This window comes from Rhipicephalus microplus, chromosome 4 (assembly GCF_043290135.1).
Source record: "Rhipicephalus microplus isolate Deutch F79 chromosome 4, USDA_Rmic, whole genome shotgun sequence".
Taxonomy (NCBI): Eukaryota; Metazoa; Arthropoda; class Arachnida; order Ixodida; family Ixodidae; genus Rhipicephalus; species Rhipicephalus microplus.
The window spans coordinates 127,678,758-127,693,217 of NC_134703.1; the positions used below are offsets into that span (position 1 = coordinate 127,678,758).

The 14,460-nt window shown below is 46.7% G+C and overlaps 1 long non-coding RNA gene across 1 annotated transcript in view; it reads left to right on the plus strand.

The window, feature by feature from the left end:
- Positions 1–14,460, plus strand: part of LOC142814605 (uncharacterized) — a 163,774-nt gene that overhangs the window by 91,854 nt on the left and 57,460 nt on the right. The window lies entirely within an intron of this gene.

Genomic DNA, 14,460 nt, shown 5'->3' on the forward strand with positions numbered 1-14,460 from the left:
GAAAAGAATAATACATTTTGGCAATATTAAAAGTTCTTTCGTTGTAGTACTCATTCACAACGCGTGTTTGTTCACATATATTTACGCCCGCCAGAGTTCACTTACTCTCAACACCGATGCCCTACACTCCGTGCCTCGCGAGTCGGGCCGGCCGGCGCCATTGAAAAATATTTCGTCCATGCGTGTGGTGGTCGTCGTTGTGTCACTCATGGCTGAAGAACACAAAATGTGCGTTCACAAGGCAAGGAAGCACAAGAACTTCTGTAGACGGGCATGAACACAGGCAACAAAACAACTAAAAGCACAATGTGGCCAGCGTCACTAGCAGCATCACTACATTCATCAAATTTGTTTTTACTTGAAATTATTTTTAATGGTTTGTTAGCCTCTTACTCCTACTTAATAGTGCTTTTTTTGTAAACACCCCATAACGAATATTTACAAAAAAAATCAATTGAGATGAAATTAGAATACTCTTCCGAAAATCAAACAGCGCCAGCTGAGCCCCCTCGCGGCAACTGTTACAACCTTGTCATTGCCGTGTGACACTGCCACAACTCCTTCTCCGTCGAACCCCCTATATAGGGGAGATTTACGTTGACGGTGTTCAACGGAGTTTAGTGGTGGCCGTGTGACAGGGGTATAAGTCACGCATTCACGCAAGTTCCGTGTCGACGGACGCCACCGCGGCTCCACCTAGAGTCTCAGCCGTGCGAGCGGCCGCGAGAAAGTGTTGGCCGCCACACCGAAATGCGCACCCAGCGGCAGAGAGGACCCGCGCGCGAGGGAGAGACCGATGTTTCTTGGTCGGGGAGGGCCGCGTGATAAATGGCGTGCCTGCGTCACTCATGCGGCGGCCATCTTGCTCGCTCGCGCGTTCGCGCGCGTGAGAGGGTTCGTAGTACCGACCCGCCGGCGTGGCCCGCAGGTTTGCTTGGCTTGGCCCAGCAGCTCTCACAAAGGCTTCGCTGGCAGAAAACCGAGTGCCCAAGCAAGAACCGAGCACCCGCAACCTTTCCTCTGCTGCTGGAGTTTTCTTCCTTGTATTCGCTTCCCCGCCAGGGGCGTCACTCTAGGCGCATTCTTCGTGCGGGGCACGGCTTGCCTTACTCGCATGCATGGATGCATGCATTGCGTGCGTGCATGCGTGCTTGCTTTGCTTACCACCTTGCTGCCATGCGAACAGCAGTGGGCAGGGCCACAACGGCGGCGTGATCCGTGCTGCCTTTCTTTGGGCGTGTGTTTCTCAAACTCGTCGCCACCGTGTACGCTTTGTCTTCCCTCTCCTGCTTGTCTCTCCTCGTACTTCTTCTTTCTTTTTTTTTCCCAACAAGACAACAGAATACATATACAAATAAATGGATGCTTACAGGTGCTGTCCGGTACCCCGTTTACGCATAGATAACTACTGATATCACACGCAGTCCGCCAGTACACTAATCGTGTATTGGAAGTTTAACACCCTTGTATAACTTTTATCAGGGAACTGCTGCATATACTTCAGACCAAAGATGCAAATCATCGGCACTTACGGCGGCGTTTGAATCCGAGACGTGTCTACTGTTTCCTCCTTTCCATTACTGTGAGTGCAGAATGATTGCTTTGCATAAAGAAAATCCTCGTTGTTATGTCATTGCCCCTCCCCCCCTCCATTTTTTTCTGTATAGATACGTTACTATTTATGATGCATATTTCATGGCCAGGCAATCAAAAACTCATAAGGCGGGCGCGTTCGGGTGCAGAATGCAAATGGGCTGTCTGCATCGAGACACTCTCGCGCTGTGCTCTGCATCGTAAGTGGGTGCTGGCAAGAGGTGCGAAGCAACGAAAGCAGAATAATAATAAAAAAAAGCGGCATCGACGGTCGCGGTGTCGGAAAGGAAATGTGCGCTAAGTGAAAATTGCCTCCAGACATTAAAATGTACGTGCACGCTTGTCCACCAAACCAGTGCGATTTGTTCATTAGGGAGATAACAAACCTTCTCCCTTTTGCGCTCCGCCGCAGCTCGTGCTCCTCGCAGTGATAAAATGAGAAATGAACTCTTTGCCCCGCGAAAACTGTGATGAATGCTCGGGACGTCAGATAACGAATGTGATAAGCGCTGCGGACGGGAACGTTATAAATGTTACACGAGCAGTGGAGTTCTTCTCGTTTTTGTTTTTCGTTCTCCCTATCCCCGAGACACACTCAGTCCTCCCATGAGGACGTGTAGCTTCACCCTTACGCACAAATGCAGTGCGGGATGCGGAGGTGCAATGCGAGATTGATTAGCTACCGAATAGGCGCTGCTTGTCTTGCGCATGCACGTTTCAAGGGCACATGCACAGGAAAGCACGTTTACACGATGAACACATCATTGAAATTGATAAAAGTCCCTTCTAGAAAAAAAAAAGGGGGGGGGGGGGTGCGCACTTTATGTAAACAAATCATCAATATTGTGCGAAATCCTTTCAGAGAGACCTGCGGGTGCTCATAATGGTCAAAACTATGCCGATGTAAAAATCTGAACCAGTGGTACTAGCGTATATCACTATTGGTTCCAATTTAGAATGCCTGGGATTTTCAATAATCTATACGTGCCTTTCAATATCCGCTGGAAGTACAAATACGTGTCGGTTCAAAAGAGCTCTGCACAAATAGGTACGGGATGCAATAACCGTTTCGCGGCAGGCGAACTACGAAAACCTTTACAAGAATGCAAAGGTAAAGTATGTCTATAAACAGGCATCTAACCAGACATTCTTGCGCCCCGCCGCGGTGGTGTAGTGGCTAAGGTACTCGATTGTTGACCCGCAGGTCGCGGGATCGAATTCCGACTGCGGCGGCTGCATTTCCGGTGGAGGCGGAAATGCTCTAAGCCCGTGTGCCAGATTGGGTTCACGTTATGTAAAGAACCTCAGGTGGTCGAAATTTCCGGAGCCCTCCACTACGGCGTCTCTCATAATGATATCGTAGTTTTGGGACGTTAAGCCCCACATATCAATCAACCGGACCTTCTTCACTGAGAACTGTCGACAATGTTCGTTCTGAAGAGAACCACAAAGATTTAATACAGCATGCTGTTAAAACTTTCACTACAGTACGTAATGGCCGAAATGAAAGAGATCGCCCTTCAATTCGTATGTACTGCCGTGTGCAGTAGGAGTGTGGCTTCCATGTGAAATGTTTATGATTTATTTGATTTGCATACATAAAATGAAGAAATAAAGCACGCTTTTTATTATTCATGAGTGAGTAACTTGATTTGAGCTTAAGGAAAATACAGATATTTAAACATAATTCCTATTCAGTTAGACTAATGAATTACACCACCTCTCTTTACAACGACGAAAGTGTGCTTCGATATACGCAAGGATCGCGCAAGCGTGAGAAAGCCAATTCACAAATCACGTCGTTCATTGCTATTGGCCGGCCGATACCACCAATGAAATGTCGAGCATCAGGATTGGCTGAAGCAGTCTCTTATACAAAGTTTATTTTTTCGCTATGAGAGAGCGTTTTTGTGAGTATATCAGTCCAGAGCTTCTCGGAGGTCGAGACCCTCGGAGGCCGCGGATTCCTGGGCGCGACCTTACACGTTCCGGGGTTTATTTACAGCGGCTCTGGCAGAGCACTCGGTACATCTATGCGGGGCGGCCAGCCATGCCGCAGCAGCTTTCGGCCGCCGGGGGTGGAAGCCAAGGAAGCTGGCGCATGTGCCGCCACCCGGGCTACTACGTCAGCAGACACCGCGGTCTTTTTCGCCGCGCAACAAACAACTCGCGCAAGAGAGGTTAGTGTTGTGGGGCGAGGGAGGAGGAGGGAAGTCAGCAAAGGGCGAAGCCCTCCCCACTTTACACACAGGCGCCGCCGTTGCGTGCGTGTATAGCCTACTCAGGCCCGGTGGCGCTAGAGGGGTGGAATTAGACGAGCTGGCACAGCGAACCGCGCTGCGTTTGATGCGGTCCTCCTCGACATAGACGCGCCCGAGGTCTCGCGACGTCGAGAAGAGGCGGGAGGTTAGGTGTGCAGGGAAGTTGCGAGGAAGGTTCGGAATTGGCGATGGGGTAGAACGGGAAGGCGAGGTGGCGGCGGCGGCATCTCGCGCTGCACACCACGGGAAGAGACGTCAGCAGTTTGCAGGAGCGCGCGCCAGCCTTCGCGCCGCATGCAAGAGCCGCGCTGGCAGCAGCTTCCTTTGTATTAGTTTCTTACATCCCGCGCGCGCCCCGCGAACAACACCTGGCCCTCTGCGCAAACTACGCCCCGTTATTTCGCTTTTTTTTTTTTTTTGTTCGTCTCGCTTCTGTTGTCACGCGCTTGGAAACAGAAGGCGCTCGCTTTTCCATGGCGAGCTCTCGGACAGTGTGTGTGTGTGTGTGTGCACGCGAGCAAAGTGCGAGCGCCAACTTCCTGCTTCGCTCCGAGCGGCGTGCGTGCGTGTGTGATCAGGGGTTCGGCTGCAGCTGGAGAAGTGTCACGAAGCTCCCAACCATCGCCCGCCTGCGCCTACCGACTCTGAAGCGGCTGCCGTCGAGGCAGTGGCTGCGTAGGATGGCGTGGCAACGTACTAAGTTGATCTAACCCAGTTTGGGCGAGGCGCGTGGAACTGGAGCCGGCTGCATACGTGTGCATGGGGGGGACGTGAAAAATAAAGGGAAAAAAAGCAGGTTACGGCAGCACTGTCACCTCAGCTTTGGCGATTCTAACATAATCGGCAAAAGAAAAAAAAAGAGCTGGGGTACACATTTTAGTAAGAACACATATCAACCAATAGTGATATGGGTCATCATCGAGAACGAAGCACCAGTGCTGAAACTTCGGAATAAGAACGAGGCCCCATTAATTAGGCCTTTGGTTATTACGTGGACATTTTCGTTGCACATGCGCGGCCGAGGTTGAGTAAACCTGTTGACAGTTCTGAGCACCATTTCTACGGCGTTGTGCCGAGCGCACCTGCTTTAATCGAATGCATTTACGAGACATGGAATCGTTCGTCTTTTTTATCTTGTCTCATTAAAATCAAACGAGAGGTGTCGTGGTGGGGTTAACATATGTTTGCCTTCAATTGTCCCGGTGATGACAACGCATGTCCATTTCTCTATATGAGCGGAGGTTAATCGGCACCATACAGAGCGCAGCCGTGGCGATTGTAGCAGAAAAACAATGAATATATAAATACACATATCATTAGTATAGCACATAAGAGAAATATATAGGGCGCCGCGTACAATGGTATTTATAGAGCATGCACGACAGCTCTGCAACCCACAGTGCTGGCTTATCGTGAACTACGCGCTGTCCTGACTCAGCGCAAATCTCAGTGAATCTCAGCGTGAATTATTACAGCTTTTCTGTAACAATTGATAGGAATATCAGGGGTTTACGTCCCCGAACCACGACATGATTATGAAAGACGCCCTAATGCAGGGTTCCGGATATTTTGACCATCTGGCGTTTTTTTTAACGTGCGCTGACATTGCATAATACACGGCCCTTCCACCGAAAAACGACCGCCACTGTGGCGATCGAACCCTGCAACGTGCAGGTAAGCAGACGAGCACACTTTTCCACTGAGGCGGACTTTCTGTAACGATTATAGCTGCTTGAACATCACGCTATACCATCCGATAGGGTTTATTTATCTCGCATGAAATGAAAAAGAAAATACAAACGACAAGAATGTTTCTACTTCGAGCCGGTTGGTATAATGCTCATTCGAAGCAACAGGCCACTGGCGGCACACATCAAGCAAAGTCGCAGCAGCCGTATACCGAAACGCTGCACCCCCCAAAAATTCTATTCTTTCGCCGAAGGAAGTATGTTGTTTCCGTCATATCTCAATCTTACTCTTCGCATAAGCCAGTATTTCTGCACAACGAATCATGAAGTAATACACACTTAAGCGTAAATGAACTCCCACAGCGAGAACAAGGCTATACCAGTCAAATTCGTAGCGGAGCAGGTAGAGGAAAGGAAATGCAGGGAGGTCAAGTAGACGCGCGTCCCGATTGCTATATATCCTACACTGGGAAAAAGGGATTAAGGGATGAAAAGATAGAGAGATAGAAAGCAGAGAACATAAAAAAAGGCGCACGTGAGATCTCGGTTAGTAAATTCGTAAGTTCAATTCAAAGCAATTTTCTTATGCAGATTGACGGGCAAGCTCCGGAGTATTATTATAAAGCATGCAAGTTAACTTTCGAGAACGGCGAACATCACGAAAGATGGCATGAAAGTTGCAAGAATATTCCAATCAAATATGGGCGTTAGCTGTTTCATACCTTACATAATTTAATGAAGATATATACCGGTCCTACAAATAGCTGTATATGTTTACAAGTGATTCAATTTGATCGCATCTTGCGTAATATAACGCATATAAGCAATACTAACCAAGAGCTTGGAGTGTATTAAAAGTCAAGCGAATCATCAACCAGAATGCCCGCCATCACCCTTTTTCGCAGCATGTTCGGGCATTTATTATGCAAGAACTCATTTGAAAGAATAGGCAGCGCTTCCGTCCATGGAGGAAGAAATAGTAGGCAACTAAGTCGTACAAGAAGCAAAGCGCAAGTGTGGCCTGTTGAACTTTGTTGTTACTGTTTCATGTTGGTAACTTTTGCATGTATATATACGTATATCACAGCTGTTGCGGTAAACATGGTTACATCCAGATACGCTGTGTATAGAACCCCAGGTGGTCTAAATTTCCGGAGCCCTCCACTACGGCATCTTCATAATCATATGGTGATTTTGGGACGTTAAACCCCACATATCAATCAACGCTGTATATATACATAAAAGCCGAGGCTTGTTTGCGAGGTTTTGCAACAAACAGATTCCTCCAATGTTTGGAGAACAATTTAGTCTCTCTAAACAGGCACGCAAGTTTATTAGGGTGTTCGAGTACACCACTGGCTTAATTGAACATTCTCCTTCGCTGCCAGAAACTAAAGCCCCACCTGGTCAAAGTTATCCACCGCAAGACAGCTGACAGGTGAGGTCTATACGCAGTACTAGAAAACAATGTAGCGAGAAACGAATACGAGGCGCTACGTTTGACACACACACGACGCAAGAACTTGCAGTGTTATACGTTTCTGAAATTACAGGTAAAATAGCTGTTGGTTCATGTTCTGAAGGAGAAAGCATAGTCATTTCCCAAGTAAAATAAATCGTTTTTCCACGTTAACAAAAATCAGTTCGGTTGGACTGTTGCGTGCGAAGAAAGTTCAGCCAATCTTGACGTTGGACATATCATTAGCGAAGATAACCGGCCCATCGACAAAAAAAAAAAAAAAAAAAAACAAGGAATGAAAATTCCACCAACGAAGGAACAAGTTTCGTGAACGTGGCCCCTCGTTTTTTTTTTGTTTTTTTTTGCGAGAACGTATGGCGTCATAATTACCGAGTACATTATATGGCGAAATTGAATTCCTTATGAAGCATCAAGTAAGCGATCCACGTAAGGCATTCGTTTCAATGCGCCGCGGCGGCAGTAGAAATATTCAACGAGCATGAACATAGTATGAAAAGTGCAAATTGAATGCAGATAAGCGCAAAAGCACGCATGAGGAATGCTGCTAGCTCCAGCAAGAAGTATTCTTGAGGCAGGGCCTATTTTCGTCCTAGTACGGAAGACGAACTGGCTGAAGATCTGGAAGCTGCACTTCAATAACATAAATTATAACTATCTTGCGACGACAGTGACAGTATCGTTAGGTCTACCTTGCATGCTTCTCACGTTTAACAGTACTTATATTGTATCAAAAGGTGGCAAAGCCTTTCGAGCAAAATTAAGCAAAACATGTAAGACCCAAGTTAATTTTCGAAAGGCCTAATGTTGCCCCGCCGCGGTGGTGTAGCGGCTAAGGTACTCGGCTGCTGATTCGCAGGTCGCGGTATCTAATCGAGTCTGCGGCGGCTTCATGTTCCGTGGAGGCGAAAATGCTGTAGGCCAGTGTGCTCAGATTTGGGTACTCACCTTCACGACCCCCGGTGATCAAAATTTGCGGACCCCCCCATTACGGCATCTCTCGTAATATTATGGTGGTTTTGGGACGTAAAGCCCCACATATGATTCAATCGAAAGGCTAAAAAATGTCCATGCTGCATAAAAATGCGCAGGGCACTGAAACTTAACGCACTGAAATACACGCATCATCAGAAAAGGGTTGCTTAAAAAACGAATCTGCTTTTCGCTCGCATACTGATTGCGGTGGCACGAAGTGTGGCGGACAATCAGCGTGGCAAGAATCACACAATGAGATGATAATATTGCAACCCAATGCAATATATGCAGGACGCTACTCGACGCGATCACGTTCCCGCGGCAAAAATTCGTGGAAACGCGCCACCTTGTACCGCAGGCGCCATCTAGCGGGTGTTTCACAAAACCATAGTTTGAGCGACCGCCGCCAGGCGGAGAGGGGGCGTTCGCGTCGGAGGCGGAGCCTGCGCGCGTAGGCCCCATAGCGATCGCTTGACGCGGGCCAATCGGAAGCGTATCCATCAATGTCGCCGCATAGACAGCCCCCTGCAATCTATCTCCTTCGGCCCCTCGCCGTCCGTGGCTCCTCTTTTTCACTTTTTGGACTTTTTTTTTTTCTCTACTTCCTATCGCCTTCGCTCGAGGTTGTCTCGGAACGTCGAACAAGGCTGAGAACACGGATATACTGTTAACCTTGGTTACGAGTCGGCTCAGCGGAAAGTAGGTGGTAGAGTGACGTGAAAGCAATGGGCAAAAAGATCGAAGTAAAGCTCGTGAGAGCGCATTTATTTCCGTTGCTATGGGGAGTGGACTGCTGGCTCGCTTCTCTTTCTTTCCCTCGTCACTGTAAAACGAATATATAAGCGCATGTTCTAGCGAATATTTCATGCGATTCTGATGTTCTCGGTCCCACACACAAAGTAAAAACACATGTTTCTTAAGAAAGAACACGCAGATATATACGTAGTCACTACACATAATGCATGAACTTTCAGTTGGCGTAACTGCACAAGGTACATATTGTTTTGGCCATTAATGCAGTGCTGGTGACTCGAGGTGCAAACCGTTCAGTCAAAGTGAACGGTTTGATAAATTCAATCATACAAAAACTTCGTTACCAGTGTCACATTTTCAAGATGGATAGCATTTCGATTATTTTTTAGGCACGGACCGCATGGATCGCAGTATGTGATTCTTGGAGGAACAAGCGCAGTGTAAAGCCAACTGGACATACACACATTTCTATAGCGTTGAATGACTCCAAAATATTAAGGTTATGTAACATTGAAGCTGCTATAAATTATGCTAACAATAAATTAGATGAAAGGGTGGGGGTAAGAGTGAATAAAAAAATCCGTTTGCCGTTCCACGCTATAACCCACATCGACGAGTGAATAAGGAGTGAAAAGATATATACATAAACACATAGATCACGCGCACACTGTAGGTCATAGCTGTTTACAATTGGAAGGATAACAGTGAGCGTTAAATTTAACGGTAGCAACGGGGATCAAATTGTTCGCGCTGACTTGTCATGCTACGCATTCACAAGACCGGTTTCGTATCTGTCTGCGGCCAATGCTTCCGAACTTTGTATTTCTAATGATTTGTTACAATGAACGTCTTGAGGTAATTGTGCAAAAAAAAAATGCTCACCACTAACACATCTTTTCTTAGGTAATGCGGATGTCTTTACGTTATTAGAATAGGCCAGGGATCTCAAACACATGGCCTGCGAACCCTTCACTATAGCGAACCGCGCCTTCACACGAAATTGAAGTTTTGCGACGTCGCTGATAGTGCTTCCATTATTTTCTTGCCTATTGTGAAGAGGTGTGATACCTGTGATAGTTATTAACTGGCGCTATTTGGCCATCGAGTGGTCCTGACGCCATAAAACACCATCTATCATAATAATCATTGCCTATCGCAATTAATATCGCTATGTTCGGCTAAAGTATACAAAGACGAAACTTCTCTCCAGTTTTCTTTTTTTTTTCTTTTTTTTTGTGTGTGAAGCATCCCACGAGGGTATACTATGAGTTTAAACGTCAACGTGGAACGAAAACTCTGGCGTTCGGACTTAAGTCATTGTGGAAGTCCGCATCGATATGCTTTACGAAACTTGATCCATATATGATCCATATCCACAAATTACACATATATGAAATTTGTGTAGGACGTTATTTGAAGTACTGCGTATACCTTCTATCAGTTCAGGAATAATTTCTTTTTTTATTTTTTCTCCAACCTGTATTTACTTATCTGTTGTGGTGTGCTATGTCCGTAATACTCTTCTATATTTGTAATCACCTTGTATTGCCAAATATGTACATCATAATTAATCTTGTGGATGCCTAAATCTTTCCTCATGAAACAGCCTCTGTTCTTTGAGTTATGTGTGTCTAGAAAGGTGTGTGACCCTCAGTCACGAGTTCCTGCCTTTTCCGTCCCCCCTCCTATGGACAGAACAATTGTACATCATGTTATTTGTCACTGTCTGCAATAAATCTGAAATATAAAAGAATGGCAACGTCAAGCGACATTTTAGCGCAACAAGAGCACTTGTTGCGCATACCGAATTCGTCACTGCAGCCCGCTAGATACAATGAGCCCCCTTTTCCAGGGCCGTCCATGGAGGGCTCCGGATATTTCGATCATGTGGAGTTCTTTAACGCGCACCCAAGTCTGAGTACACGGGCGTACAGAACTTTCACCTCCATAGGAAATGCAGCCGTCGCAGCCGGGATTCGATCCCACGACCTGCGGGCCAGCAGCCGAGTACGTTAGCCCCTAGACCACGGCGGCAGGGCAGTTATGATGCATTCATTTTATGAAGAGCACAGTTGCACGTAAAAACGGCGTAATTCTAAAAGCTGTAGAGCATGCATGGAACCACGGCGCAGAGAATAGCATGCCCGGCATCTACATGTTGTCCCTGACAGAGAGGTCATGGGTTCGACTCCCTTTGGCGGAACTTTGTTTCTTTTCTGGCCACGTGTACATTTTCGAAGTCGGTTCCGTGACGGAAATACGTCACTAAAGCCCTGGTGAACCTCAGAATAAAACACTTGCGTAATAAACAAATAATACGCGTACAAGTGCGCGTGCTCTCCCCTATACGTGTACCTCGCTAAAGCAGCCTGCCGCTATTTCGAACAAGTGTCTCCTATCCGAGCGCACCGTTGTATGTTGACGTTTGTGCACCTCGTTCAGTTTATCTTGAGGTGCCCTTTATTCTGCTTTAACACCACTAGATGTCGTAGCGGTGAGTGTCGAGGGTTCTTCCCTCTTTATTGACCCTGGTGGCCGCTGCCGCAGAAGTGAATCACGAAGCATGCAGGCGCCGTGAGGGTTTCGTCAGCTGCGAGGAAGACGTGTCCTGGTCCAATATTGGAAATTATAACGCGGTCGGCGCGGTAGTGCAACTTTGAAGACATCGATATGACAGCCTGGGTTGGGTTTCGCAGAATATATATATATATATATATATATATATATATATATATATATATATATATATATATATATATATATATATATATATATATATATATATATATATATATATATATATATATATATATATATATTGCAGAGCAAGACAAACTTAGTGTTGCCAGCACCCCTGACAACAGTGCTGCCAAGGTTCTTGCATATACACGAGCGTTTCCGTGATACACGCTAAAACAACTACCTTTACTTTGGTTTCAATCATTTAGATATATTTTTAATCATTCGTACGATTGAGAATGTTTTCAGCGAGATTAGACATGTAGGACGCAGATGTAGCAGCGCCTATAATGGGCCCCTTGCGGCTTCTGCATCGTCTCAATATGCATGGTCTCAAGGCCGCCTCCATCGAACTTCCTAATGGAGTTGTACATTGATGGCGTTTAACGGAACTCGGTGCATGGTGGCCGTGTGGCAGCGCTAATAGTTAAAGTCAAACGAAACATACGTAATTCACAATGCGGTTATTTAATTGGCCCATTAAAGCATGATAATCCTTGTGCGCTAATCTTGTCAATAAATTATCAATGAATTATCATTAAAGATGCAAACATATAACGCGTGAATATTTGACTTGCGCGAGCAAACCGTCAATAGCTCTGTCCGATAAGCAGCTAGAGTTTTTGGCCACTCGCAGATGCCATAGGCGTTAAGGAATAGCTGCATGTAAGGCAAAGTGGGCGTTGGCAAGGTGGGGCTCATCGACAGATATTTTATACGGTTTTGCTATGTTGGTTTGCGATTTAGCCTTATCGTATGCGCTTACGAAATGCTTCATCCATCAGTGTATAGTCCATAGCTGTCCGATTAAATTTTAAGTTGGTGGTAGTAAGAGCCTGTCCCTGTCTACTATCACGCTCGTTTTTCAAACCATCAGGAATCAACAGCTCGCCCAATCAACCATTTTCACTAGCATAACCGTCCCCCGAAACTCCCACAAAAGCACGGACAGTTAAGGGGGACTTTTGGTGCACCACTGCTCCTCTAATTTCGACCTAGATTTTTTTTTTTTGTTTAATGCCGACTGTGTTTTAGTGCGACGTAAATCACCGGAATGGTCGTGCATGTGGAAGTGTATGTAATTGAGTGGCCAACAAAATACGAAAAAAGTTTTGTGTTCTGTAGAGTCTGGGTTGTGGCTATAGGTCTTCGTATCACCAATGGCAGTCGCCGATGCACCAAAGACACCATATATTTTTGCGTGTGCTTTCGCGAGTTGCCCAGGGGACTGACACTTCGGCACAAGGGGGCGACATTGTTTCTCTTTATTGTGTCAACTGCTTTTCGACAATAGATGTAGAAATAACCATAAGGAAACCGCACGCACGCACGCACGCACGCACGCACTCACTCACTCACTCACTCACTCACTCACTTACTCACACACACACACACACACACACACACACACACACACACACACACACACACACACACATATGCACGCTATTTCTCATGCATACCGGTACTTCGCACACACCAACCACAATGAGAAGCTTCTAGGAGCTGATCTGATTAACTTTGTTTGAGTTGTAAGCTTTGGCTGAAACAGTCTGTCCCGCCAGGCTATAGAAATATGCCGATACGTATATGCTCATATTATAGACGGAGTAATTAACTATCTCTGTACGTGGAGGCTAATCGTAGAATATTTGAGCGGTATAGGGCCTAATATACACTGAGAAGATCAAAAAGCAATTCACTTAGCAGGGGCATTGCCAGTATATCAGCGCCGATACCTACATACATACGCCTTTACTAAAAAAAAAGAAAAGAAAAACTCCTGCTGCAGTATTCTTACGATAAGTGACAAAAAACATTCACCAGCGCGTTTAGTCGCGGGCTCAAATTAAGAAGGCCGCAGTAGCACTCTAACAAAGAGTAATTCAACGAAATTGGCGAAGTGTAATTAAGGCGCAGGCGGCTTCCCAGAAGCTCCTCTACGACAGTGGCTCGGCCAAAGTGATGTTGAACGGTTGATATGACCGCCTTTGTTCATCATAGAAGAATTAGCTGAAAAGCTGTAACACTAGCAATAGTAACCGATAGTGGAGGAAACCTGATGTGATTGATCCATAGGGATTTTATGCACAGGCCGGAACCACTTACACCGCACGACTCATGTGGCGACTTTCTAACAAACACTGGGAACAGCAGGGTAATTCAGGTTCTACTATACAGGACAATTCTATCAAATGAGCTAGAGGCTTCCCTGAGCTTAAGTTTGCTATTATTCGTGGATAAATTTTGTAAACAAGCGCCCTCGAGAAAACCGAAGACCACCGGCTTGGCACGATGTTGTCCACTAAGAGACGCTGATGTGCGCCTTTATGGTGTCGACTTGAATGAGCAGCGCACAATAAAGCCGCGCGAGAACTACCCCCCCCCCCCTGGACGGCGGAGCAATCGTAAAGAACAGTACAGACCTCCAAATTTCCGAGGGGGGGGGGAGGGGGCCCTTCGAAAGGGCATTCCTCAAGATTCCACAGTCGCTCGGGCCTTTGTGCCAGCGGTCCAGAAACGAATCTCGCCGCACTGCCTGTAGCCACCGTCTCTGAAGGGACTGCTGGCGACCAGTATAGATAAGGCAAGGGAAAGGCCAGAGAGTACGCGACGTCTATAATTACATAATCTTCGTGCACGCTGGAGTGGTTTCCAACCGGAGCACAATGAAGGCCGCCAGGGGGCCAGAAAAAAAGCGCGCACGCTCACGCACAGCAACGCCCTCTCTGATGCTCGCTTCTGTTGCTCATTTCACTCTCTCTCCCTGTCCCCACTCGTTCTCCGCCCGCACCACCTCTCCCCCCCCCCCCCTCCGACCGTCAACTAAAAGAGGGGTGCCCGGTGTGGGCAACAAAAGAGGTCGCATGCAATGAAACGTACCCCGCTGGCCGAAGACGCCAAGCAGAGGAAAGGCATCCACCAAAGAGCACGAATGAAAACGAATACAAAAAAAAAATGAGAACTCGGGAAT